This window comes from Balaenoptera borealis (genome assembly GCF_965194805.1).
Source record: "Balaenoptera borealis genome assembly, contig: HAP1_SCAFFOLD_1514, whole genome shotgun sequence".
NCBI lineage: Eukaryota > Metazoa > Chordata > Mammalia > Artiodactyla > Balaenopteridae > Balaenoptera > Balaenoptera borealis.
Window position 1 is genome coordinate 5,510 of NW_028122714.1, and position 12,492 is coordinate 18,001.

Consider the following 12,492-nt stretch of genomic DNA (forward strand, 5'->3'; position numbering starts at 1 on the left):
TACAAGAACCCCGAGAGCACACCAATCGGTACCACACTTTTCACTGCTGTAGCCGATCGTTCCCCCTGTACTGCCACACTGTAGCACTCCCTTCCCTCATCTACTGCTATAGTCTCTTCGGAAGGTGTTTCCGAACTCTTGTTATCAGAGTGCCAGTTGAACTGTCCTCACTTCCTTCATTTATACCAGGATTGAAGACCTTGTGGTCCGAGATCCTGTCCAGAGAGCAAGCAGGCTAAGACTCTGTCTTTGTTGATGTATTTCATCAGAAAGGGCTCTACCCCCTCTCCTAGTTCATGGTGTGAAGTGTTCTTGGCCTCTCGGGAAAGTGGGGAGAATGGAAAGGACCCTATATGAGAATGCTAGGCTCTGTAAAACATTTCAGGTTTTTAAAAATAAGACTCATTTTGTATTGGACTGACAACAGTCCTATGAAATACAAAGAAGGCCGAGAATCAGTGACAGGAAAGGATCACCAGTAAGAACTACAACAGTCACCGCTTACCTCGTAGCATAGGGCACTGTCCGTGATCCTTAAGAAGAGTTAGTAGAAATGCCTTGCCCATCTTGCCCCTGAACCCCTTGAAAGGTACACGACTGCTGTGTTGGTGTTTAGGGGGAGCATCTCACTTACCAGGGACTGACTTCTCCCTTGATTCCTCTGTAGTGATGGAGACTTCCCCGCTGATGAAAAATTCCCTGGGATTGCAACCTCCAAGCCAGACAGCTTTCCTATGGAATGACAGAGAACTTGTCAAGGTGAAACACCAGTCTGCGGGAGAAAGGGAAGAAGAGAATGATGGAAATCGTTTCTGGGAAACTATTTTTACATTATGTGTTGTTTGTTCCCGGTAAATAAACTGAAATCTTCTTAACAGTAAAACAAAATCTAAACCACTAAAGCCAACAATACAGGAGTATAACGTTCGAAAAAAATTTCTTTGGCTGCGCAGCATGTGGGATCTTAGCTCCCCAACCAGGGATTGAACCCACGCCTGCTGCATTGGAAGCGCAGAGTCTTCACCACGGGACCACCGGGGAAGTCCCAGGACTATCACTTTTAAAGGAGAAGGTACAAACCCCTCGGTTCTATGAACTGGAGATTTTTAGTAAGAAGTCAATATATTTGTTGTTAGGCACATTTTATGTTAGGCTGTCTCCCTGCACAGGATGCAGGCGCCTTGAGAATGGAAGTCATATCCCTCTATAGTACGTCCCTCTTCTTTCTGCTTTGCAGTTTGCTGCTCCACTTGTTCAACCCCACCTAGTAATAACCTATACTTCCCTTGTTCCTGTTTTCCCATCTGGAAAACAGACAAAAGGCAACCAAACAACGCAAAGGTCTCAACAAATAAGGGATATCCAAAACCAGAGATGGCCAGAACTTCTGTACCCCTGATGAAATAGTCCTCATACAAAACCTGATAATCAAATTCCTTAATGCTAGGAATCACAGTGAAAAATAGTATCTGAACTGACTTCTGTCAGATGAGTGAGAACTAAGGTTAATTCAGTGTATCTGAAGCATAGAAAGTGAGGGCAAAAGTGGCACAAGATGGGGCTAGAGAAGCAGAGAGGATTCTAGACCACGCAGAGTCTTAAAGGCCAACAGTGTGTTTTCTATTCTCAAAACAATGCTTGTGAGCGATGTTTATGAGCAACGTTCCAACTTGCTTTGAAGGTTTCTTGTGTGAAGAGTGGATTGGAAGGAAACAAGATATATGGACACCAGTTAGGACCTAATCGCAACAGACAGGCAAGTTCAGTATTAGGAAGTTGAGGAAGAGCTGGCTGACAGATTCCAAAGAAATTCAGGAGATGAACTGAAGCGGGCTTAATGGGGTAGGAGATGGAGGAAAGGAAGGTCTTAGGGAATTCAAGGGTTTACTGCACACATGAGCAAAGTCTCAAAATTAATCATTTGAACGTACAGAGGCGGATCTCCCAAATGACACCGGTTAGGAAGCAACGGTACGCCCTTTAGAATTCCTAGAGACAACACAAATCAACTGTTTCGATGGAAAATTCGGCGGGACTCTTGATTTCCATGGGAATACAGAGAAAAGAGACACTGATCTGGCTTGCAGGTATATTTAGGAAGCTGTTAGCCGGACATCACCTACTAGTATCATGTAAGTAGGCCGTCCGAAGTAGGAAGCTTAGGGGAAAAACCTGGAGGAAAACTTAAAAGCTTAAGCCACACCTCTACACTACACCACCTTTCACAATTTCTTCTCAGATAAGCATCATCCCCATCAGTGAAGAAACTCGTTCGTACCTCATAATAGGAAAAACAGGCCTAAAGATTCAATGTGTGTCTTGGGAGGTCCCATCTATGCGATATCTTCCTGGGACCAGAAAAGGCCCCAGGAAGATCCATCTCTGCACCCCTGAAAGCTTACCACCAAGGAAAATGACTAGGTCCATAGATTTCCTCCCTCAAACCAGCTTACCTCACACATAGATCATTAGCAACTCCGCCCTTACTCACATTATCACAGTCACAAGAGTGGTTAGGGAGAAAAGCACTAACCAGGGGAACTAAAACAGAGGCAATCCAGGCCAAGCTGGGCTGGTGGCAGATATCTTGCTCCTTACGCTCGGGTGCATAATGCGACTCACCACAGTGCCTTTTTCACAGACCCTTTTGAACGTTTCTCCACAGAATCCAACAGCTCAAGTTAGTTCATGACGCTTCAAGGTCAACAATCGTCAAGAGAAAAACATGCAATATGTCTTACAATGTTGGATTCCTTACAAACAGGACAAGGAGATAACCATGTAGACAAAACCAGAGCATTTGAAAACATCTGTATTCTACAAACACACCAGTGAATGCTATAAATAAGGTACTATGACATAAAACAAAATGAAAACTAGATGTGAGACTGTTCTCTTCAGTGTACAGACTTCATGGCAGTTGCTGCACACTATCTAGCTACTTAGATCTTTAACTCTCTGTTCTGTTAATACCAAATGAGGCCCAAGTGTGTCAACCTGTTTCCCACAGAAACCAAAAAGTCTACATGCATCTCTTTTCTCCTGTGCCCTTTCACCTTACCTGCTCCCAATTCTCCACCAACGTCCTCCTCTTTCTCTAATTATTCTCCTCTTCATTTTGCTTGGCCTTGCCCCCAAGCATGCAAGACAGAGAGTCCTAGAGGTCCAAGATTCTAGAGTGGCTGTTTGCAAGGCGGAGGAGATTACAGTAACTGCCACACTGTATATACTTCTGTGCAAAGAAAAAGGGACAGTGTTCAGAATGTCTCTCACATATAACAAGAGCTGGAGATGGCAGGATACCTGTGTGGCCCAAGGAACTAGAGCTAGCAAATTATGGGCCAAACAATTGCAACCAAAGGCTGGAAGAGGAAAGGTCTGCAACCAGCTCTGTCTCCTAGCTCTCTGGTATTTGCTGCCAACGGGCAGAGTCTATTTCGTGAAGCATCAAGCACTGAAAAGAAGACTCCTGCTGCTGGAAGGTGACAGGAAGTAACGTCCAATGCAAGATCAAGGCTTGTCCTCGAAGCAATGCCCATAATGGAAGAAAAAAAAAAAAGAGAAAGCGGAAGAGAAATGTTAAGTCGCAAGTCCAACCTGGCCCCCAGCCTAGCCCAGCCCAAGGAAGGTAGGAGTCAAGGAGAAGAAACTAAAAGAGAAGAGCCTTGGACCACAACATTCTCCACAAGGTACACTCAAGAAACTTCACCCTACTCTTGAACCAAGTTACAAAGAGAGCTTCTTAATCCCTACTTTGGCTCCTTAAAAGCTGCTATCAGTTCACTCATTAGACACATCTGATTTCAGAACAACTGTAATAGTTCAAACTAGATGGCTCTTTCCTTCCTAAGGATTATTAATTAAATAAGATCTATATAGCTCTAAGTATATGATACATAAAATAGAATACTCTGTAGAATATAAGTAACTCTTAGTTCAGTGTATTAATGAACGTCTGTAAGAAATGTTGCAATGATTTCCCTAATGGAAGAGCCTGGGGGAGGTAAATCTGTCTTCTAGGATTTCCTCCTCCCCAAAGCTCAGAAACTCAGGTGTTGTTTTAGCTCTCCTACACTCTCTTCACCCAAGCCCGCCTTCCTGTTGGGGATCGGACCTCCCTATTGGCTCTCTCATACCTTTCAACTGCCTGCTTTGTGACATCACTCTCCTCCCAAACCTACTACCACTTGGTAGAGCCTTGGGGTTTCCGTGGAGCTGTTTGGACCAGTAACCAGTGACCTCTGTACTGGACACGTGCGCCGTTCAGCTGCAGCCACTCAGACATCCTCTAGTGTTGTCTCCTCATCCCTTGTACCTGCAGTGGATGCTTCCTCTTCTCTGACCATGTCAGGTAAGAAAAGAAACTTTGGAAAGTTTTGCGTTCGATTTCTTTTGCCCCTAAATTGAGTAGGAGATTCAAAATAGCATGGAATAATGAGGGAAAGTATTGAACTACAAGTCTGGAGACCTAATTTCACTTTTGACTTTGACGTTTACTATCTGTGTGACTTTGGACAAATCACTGGCTGTCTCACAAAGCCTGTTGCTTTCCTTAACTGTTACGTTAGGATACCACATTGGGTTGATCACTCTGATCCCCTTCTTTTCCAGTATTGAGCCTTAAAGGGTACCCATGTAGAAAACGAAATCAGACACTTCTCAAGAGTGTTTCAACAGAAACACAGAAAAGCCAGGGGACATAGAAAACTAGCAATATATACCAAGATGTTTCATCTCTAATGGTCTCCCTCCACTAGGATTTCGACTAGTTGAAAAGAGAGAATAGGGAGAGAGGATGGAGAGTACTGGGCTCTACAGGGAGGCACAGAGTCGAGCGTAAGGAAGTTTAGGACGGTTTTCATTAGCACAGGCCAACAGGCACCAAGAGATGGGAGAAAATGTAAGAATGAAGAGGGAAAGCATAGAGGAGCTCTCAAGAAAAACGGAGTTTGCAATGGAATGCTGATGGGAACCAAAGATTTTCAATTAAAGCAGAAACAGCACAGAGGGAAACCTGCTCAGAGCAGGGCAAAACCAAGTTGATGGTAGCAAACCCTTACATTAACAGACTAAGAAGGAAAGTAAGGCCAGAACAGGGGATCACCGGGAAAGGCAGCTTATCAGAAAAGTCATACTCCGTTTTCTTTCTTTTATTGCCTCTCTGAATACAGTTGGCCACTTGACAGTTTTGAATATAAACATTTTAGAAATACGTTTTAGAAATGATGCCTCCTATAAACAAGCAACCACAGTGGTTATCTAGGGGGCTGCTTTTCAGTGTTTTATTCTTTCTAATTTTTAAACTAGGTAGACATTTCACCAATTCAACATTTTAAGTGATATCTTCTAAATTGAATCAGAAGGACTATTTTCCTTGGTGTGATATGTAGGTTCTAAGGCAAGGCTGCTTTTCATTTTTACAGTTATTTCCTTCCTAACACAGAGAGCACATTGATCAACAGCCATCGTTCGCTTGTAGAGCTTAGCTACCGAAGAAGAAGAAGAAGAAGAAAAAGTCAAGCCCCACATCTCTAATTCCCCCCACTTAGGGAATTCCCTGGCGGTCCAGTGCTTAGGACTCGGTGCTTTCACGGCCAGGGCCACGCGGCGCGGCCAAAGAAACAAAACAAACAAACATCCACGTTTATCGAAAACCATATTGTGGAGTCCTGTGGATTTTCTTACATTTGAAAATCTTTTTTAATTGGATTCTAGGCATGATGGTTTTTTGAGGTTTTGGGATGCCATCTTCTTGGATGCTGAAGATGATTCTAATCTAAGTTCTAGGATAAATCCAAAAACCTTCCTGATACATTTTAAGCTTCCTTTCTGCTTATTATATAAGCTATATTCATTGAAATATATATTTCTCCTAGGCTTAATACCTCTTACTTGCTGGGTAAAAATATGAAGGAGCACAATAATGAAACTCTTTTACACTTATTATTTTGCTGTCTGCTTCGTACCGGTTTTCATTGAAATACTTGTCTATATGTGTTGTGGCTACCTATACATGCACATTTATTGCATTCTGTTGCTTGTTATGCATTTTTTACTGACATACCTTCTCTGTCTGTATGCATTGGCTAGGAATTCATTCACCTCTATCACCTCCATCGTGTCTTCTGGTTAATAGTATTCACTAAAATAGAGTGGGCAAAATTCACTTTCATAATATTGCATGGATGGTACAGAATGCCATTTGTTAGTAAATTCATTAGGCTTCGATACTTGCCACATACCCCAGTTTTCATTAATATCTATGGATTTCTTTTTCGTTAACGTAATATGCTTGTCATGATTTTTCTTTGTCTTTCTAGAACTTATTGTATCTTCCTCCATATAAATCATACGCAACAGATCAGCTTATTCATCTATTAATTATTACTGCTATTATTATTGGTGGTGGTGTTATAACCACTTTACAGGTGAGGAATCTGAAGTAATCAGATAACTTTTCCCTTTCCAAAAGCACTTAAGAAATCCACTTTCGGGTAATCATTTTGAGGTAGGATGAGAAACCGGGCTTGAAGAGGGCAAAAATGACTCTTTCAATTCACCAGTTGGACTGAGCTGTACGTCACCTCTAGGTAATAGCGTGGGAACTGCACAAGCAAAGGGAGACACTGAAGACGACAATGGTAATAGCCGTACTGTTTTCTAATGGACAAAAAAAATGCCTATATTATAAGTTCTATTTCTCCTGCTTTCTGGCAGTATCATGCTCAGAGTGGAGTCCTGGCAAGGAAGTCAGGATACTTAGGTTCTGAAACCTGGTAATGATACTAACATAATGAGAGAACTTGAACAAGTCAACCCGACCTCTCTGAGCCTCAGTTTCCTTACTCACGAAATGAGACTGAGAACATCGAAGTTCTCTAAGGGCCTCCTAGTTCTAAAATGCTTCCAGTCTAGGAAATAGCATAGAAGTCAATACGAGTGCAGGCTGAAGGGAAAGACAGGGCAGGGAGAAGGTTGCTTCCAGCCTAGAGAACAATCTCTGAACCACACCACTTGGCTCTTCTGCCCGTCTGTGCCCAAGATGGGAGCACAGGCAGTTAATAGAGAAGAGTGGAAAACTGCTCAGTCCTTACAGCCATCATCAACTGTCTGATTTTGGGTTTCTCAGGAAGTAGTGATAGTAGAGGTGTCCTGATAGCAAGAACCTTCAGATGATGCCGTTCCTCAAACGTAGTGAGAATTTCTCAACCTCCCTGAGTTTTTCATGACCCTCTTGTTCTTACAGAAAATTTCCAACATCCATCTCTACTTGGAACTCTAGATTCTCTGCAGCATTCTCCTCCTGTGGTGAGCAATGCAACTTCCCTAACACGAAGTGTCTGCAACTTCTCCAGAGTCTCTGCCCCTGCCGTCAGTTCGGCATCGGCTACTGGTACCCCTTTCCAGACACTCATGGGTAGTGCCTACCTTTACCAACATTCTAGCACGACTATGTTACCTGGAGTTACGGACCACAGCCAGATCTCCACTTCAGCTGCTTCCTATCCAGGTGTTCTTGAGTGGGACATCACAGCAAGCACTGAAAAGAATTCTTCTTCACTCGGAGACTTTACTCTGGCACTCACTGACCGGCATACAGCTGCTTCCTCCATGTTTCTGGCAGCCCAGTATGATAAAACTTCAGACGCCAATAACATGGTCCCTCTACATCCATCGCTTTCTGCCAGCCTTGCTCAGGGAACACCATGTCAGATTCCAAATCAGGGGCAGAGCCACCTGTCACTTACCTACCAGGAAGGAAGCCAGGTATATTACTATAACCAAGGCACACTGGGGTCTTTACTGTATGGAGAACTTGGCTCCTGCCCGCAATCCTATGGCTCTGTGTCATACACAGGAAGTAGGGCCTCTGTGCAACCAGAAATGGGAATGGGACTGAAGGAGATTCAGCCCACAAATATCCGACCACCAGCTTCCACCTCTGCAATCTGCCACCCTGTGTCTGCTCAACGCATCACAGAAACAAGTTTTCAAGGTGAGTACACAAACGGCAGAGAAAGTTGAAGAATGAGGTCGGCATTCAAAAATGGGGTCAAATCGACAGCTGGGAAGGGGTGTAGAGGCAGGTAGAATTTAGATCCTGAGCCTTTAATAACCACTACCTTCGCTCAGTGCCCTCTGTTTTTAGACTCTATATGAGAACACCTAGGGCTTCCCTGGTGGCGCCGTGGTTAAGAATCCGCCTGCCAATGCAATGCGGGGGACACGGGTTCGAGCCCTGGTCTGCGAAGATCCCACATGCCGTGCAGCAACTAAGCGCATGTGCCACAACGACGGAGCCTGCATTCTAGAGCCCGTGAGCCTCAACTACCGAAGCCCACGTGCCTACAGCCCATGCTCCGCAACAAGAGAAGCCACCGCGATGAGAAGCCCGCACACCGCAACCGAGAGTAGCCCCCGCTAGCCGCCAACTAGAGAAAGCCCGTGCACAGCAATGAGAGACCCAGTGCAGCCAAAAACATAAATACGTAGAATAAATAAGTTCAAACAGTAAATAAATACATAAACATAAATTACAAAAAAAAGAACACCTAATGCAGGTGGGAAGGTGGGAGGGCCACTGTAGAGGTCATCTATGCTACATGTACAAGAACGCCGAGAGCACACCAATCGGTACCACACTTTTCACTGCTGTAGCCGATCGTTCCCCCTGTACTGCCACACTGTAGCACTCCCTTCCCTCATCTACTGCTATAGTCTCTTCGGAAGGTGTTTCAGAACTCTTGTTATGTGAGTGCCAGTTGAACTGTCCTCACTTCCTTCATTTATACCAGGATTGAAGACCTTGTGGTCCGAGATCCTGTCCAGAGAGCAAGCAGGCTAAGACTCTGTCTTTGTTGATGTGTTTCATCAGCAAGGGCTCTACCCCCTCTCCTAGTTCATGGTGTGACGTGTTCTTGGCCTCTCGGGAAAGTGGGGAGAATGGAAAGGACCCTATATGAGAATGCTAGGCTTTGTAAAACATTTCAGGTTTTTAAAAATAAGACTCATTTTGTATTGGACTTATAACAGTCCTATGAAATACAAAGCGAGCCGAGAATCAGTGACAGGAAAGGCTCACCAGTAAGAATTACAACAGTCACCGCTTACCTCGTAGCATAGGGCACTGTCCGTGATCCTTAAGAAGAGTTAGTAGAAATGCCTTGCCCATCTTGCCCCTGAACCCCTTGAAAGGTACATGACTGCTGTGTTGGTGTTTAGGGGGAGCATCTCACTTACCAGGGACTGACTTCTCCCTTGATCCCTTTGTAGGGATGGAGACCTCCCCCCTGGTGATGAAAAATTCCCTGGGATTGCAACCTCCAAGCCAGACGTTTTGTGTGACACAAAGTCAAGAACTCCCCAAGTCCTGCAGTAGCAGAAACAGCCACATACTTGAGAGTAACCCACCATCTGAACTTGGGGACATTTCAGTGACAGCTCCAGTCCAGAGTGCCAGGCGTCTCCTGGCCCTGCCTCCAGCTCCAAGCCAGGGACAAATAGAGAGTAAGCACGTGGATGATATCAAAACCAAGCTTTCAAAGCCTCTGGATGCCTACCAGATCCCAACAGAGAACCAAGATCCTCCACTACTCCCTTTAGGAATCCCTGATATTCACCAGCCGCTGGCCTGCACCGATCCCCTCAGCCAAGAGGAGCAGCCTGGTTCTGAAAATGCTGATCTGGGAGAGAACAGCCGGAGTCGTCAGGACCTAGGGACACTTGAAAATGGGATTGAACCTAGCAGTGGTCTTGCAGACATTACTACACTGGCGGAGGATATTCACCTTCCCCAGCTCTTTAATCCTTTGAAAGATCTTGATCAATCCCAAGGTCCCAACGTGATCAAAGCTAAAGACACCAGAGCCATTAAGGTGAATCAGGTGCAGGAAAAGCCAAGTGTCATAAAGGTTCCCTCTGATCAACCCAGGAAGAACAAACAGAAAGCCTCTGAGCCTATCAGTGGCGCTCCCAAGGCCAAAATCCAGCCAAAGAATCCAGAGTGCCTGTTAGGGGGAGAAGTGGTTATATGCCACGCTGCAGTCAGTGACAGGGCTCCTGTGAACACGGCCAAGCACTCTCAAGGCAAACCTCAGAAAGCTGCATCCAGAAAGATCAGCAAAACTAAGAGCCACGGGCAGGAAAAGACCAAAAGGACCAGAGGGAGAAACAAGGCTGAGGAGAACAAGCAGTCAGGGAACAAAGTCAAGGCAGAAGAGAAGCCAGCAATCCCCCACACGAAGCGAAAGGAACACCAAACTGAGCTTCTCCAACAGAGCTTTCAAAAGCCTCGAACCTCCCTTGGCGTGCGCATGCTGGAGTCTGTGAAGGTTCTTCATGCGCTGGGGAAGAAGAATGAGACGAAAACTGGGCGCTCTTCCTGTCGGCTCTTGGGAAAGTCAAGCAACCCCAAAGACCCCCAGCCACCCCCAGCTATCCAGCCATGGCGGCATACCCCACGTGAGGGGAAGGGTCCTGAGAAAACGCAAGTCCAAGCCCAGAAACCAGACAGCAGTGCTGAAACAGAGTGTCCGTCTCCAGCCCAGTATGAGCGGCCTCCTCCTGGGAAGGTCAAGTTGATACCTCTGCCTTTTTCTGCCTGGGACAAGCCTCAAGCTCGACCCGCTCCTCGGAGGCCACAGTCTCTGGCCTCACATCGGCCTGCTGGGGCTTACCGTGCCCAGCCTGGTTCTACTGACTCAGCTCAACCTGCTGCAGCCAATTCATCCCAGCCAGCTCCTGCCTCTTTGCCAGGCCCCGCCAAACCAGCTCAGCCAACTGTGACCAACCCAACCCAACCGGCTTGGCCCAACCATACCCAGCCTCGTGTCCCTCAGTCTGCTGCTCCTAGGCCTGCACCCTCCAAAACTTCATCTGGCGCTCCTCTCCAGCGGGAGCCTGTTCCCCCTGCTGTGAATAAGCGCCAGTCCCCACCCAAGCTCCAAACCCACTTTCTACTCCAAGACTTCAGCAAGCAACGAGTTCCATGGAGGGAACCCAACGTGCCTGAGCCAGTCATGTCAAAGCCCATCGAACAAGAGCAGAGGCCAGAGCGAGAGGCCATGAAGAGGCGGGCTCAACAACAACGGGAGAATGCTGCCAGATACACCTCTTCGGGCAAGCTGCAATTTTTCACCGAGAGGGAAAACGAAATGGAAATTGCCGACTACTACGGATACGTCAAGTGAGAGCTGCTAGGATTCTTGGTGCCACCTTGGCTACCAGCTGTTCTTCCATACACAGGTAAGACAGGTATAGAACTGAATAAGTAAATGGAATACAATTAATAGACGAGTAACAAACCTTTCGAATTTTCAGATGCTGCTAACTGGGGCGTGAGAAAGGAAGGACTGAAAGTTGGATGGGAGAATGAAGGAAAGGGGTAAAAACTGAGCAAAGAGGAAGGAACTTGGCCCAGGGCTAGGAAGGCCAAAAGAGACGTATGGATTTAGGAAAGGAAGCAGGAGCGAGGATGAAATGGCAGAAGTAAAAAGCAGGGTCAGAGGTCTGGGTTGAAAGAACACAATTGGAGTAGAGTTGAAGGTGACAGAAGATGAGTCTAGGTTTACTAGGAGAAATAGAAAAAGTCTCTCGGGGACGCTGGCCTTAAGTCTCACAACCACCAGATAGGTATTTCAGAAAACAAGAGGTTCAGGACACATCTCTGAAAGGTCTGAGTTGCCTTATTCAGGTGTGACTGTAGTGGGGGAATAGGGAAATCTACCAGAGAAGTGGCTAGGGCTCAGAGTTATCCTAGGGGCAGCTGACGACAGGGGCAGAGCCAAGGGAACTGCTGGATCAGGAGGCCCACGAACAAAGCAGGGGCATAGCCGCCTGTCACTTCCCTGCCAGGAAGGAAGCCAGGTATATTACTGTAACCAAGGCACACTGGGGTCTTTACTGTATGGAGAACTTGGCTCCTGCCCGCAATCCTACGGCTCGGCGTCACACACAGGAAGTAGGGCCTCTGGGCAACCAGAAATGGGAATGGGACTGAAGGAGATTCAGCCCACAAATATCCGACCACCAGCTTCCACCTCTGCAGTCTGCCACCCTGTGTCTGCTCAACGCATCACAGAAACAAGTTTTCAAGGTGAGTATACAGACGGCAGAGAAAAGTTGAACAATGAGGTCAGCATTCAAAAATGGGGTCAAATCGACAGCTGGGAAGGGGTGTAGAGACAGGTAGAATTTAGATCCTGAGCCTTTAATAACCACTACCTTCTCTCAGTGCTCTCTGTTTTTAGACTCTATATGAGAACACCTAGGGCTTCCCTGGTGGCGCCTGCCAATGCAGGGGACACGGGTTCGAGCCCTGGTCTGCGAAGATCCCACATGCCGTGCAGCAACTAAGCGCATGTGCCACGACGACGGAGCCTGCATTCTAGAGCCCGTGAGCCTCAACTACCGAAGCCCACGTGCCTACAGCCCATGCTCCGCAACAAGAGAAGCCACCGCGATGAGATGCCCGCACACCGCAACCGAGAGTAG

The 12,492-nt window shown here is 46.4% G+C and overlaps 1 pseudogene across 1 annotated transcript; it reads left to right on the top strand.

Annotated features, from left to right (window-relative positions):
* Positions 1 to 4,267: 4,267 nt before the first annotated feature.
* LOC309622097 (uncharacterized protein C2orf78 pseudogene) lies at positions 4,268 to 11,189 on the top strand (annotated as a pseudogene). Its single transcript has 3 exons — positions 4,268 to 4,351; positions 7,247 to 7,996; positions 9,274 to 11,189. The product of its transcript is annotated as an uncharacterized protein C2orf78 pseudogene (transcript).
* The last annotated feature ends 1,303 nt before the right edge of the window (positions 11,190 to 12,492 follow it).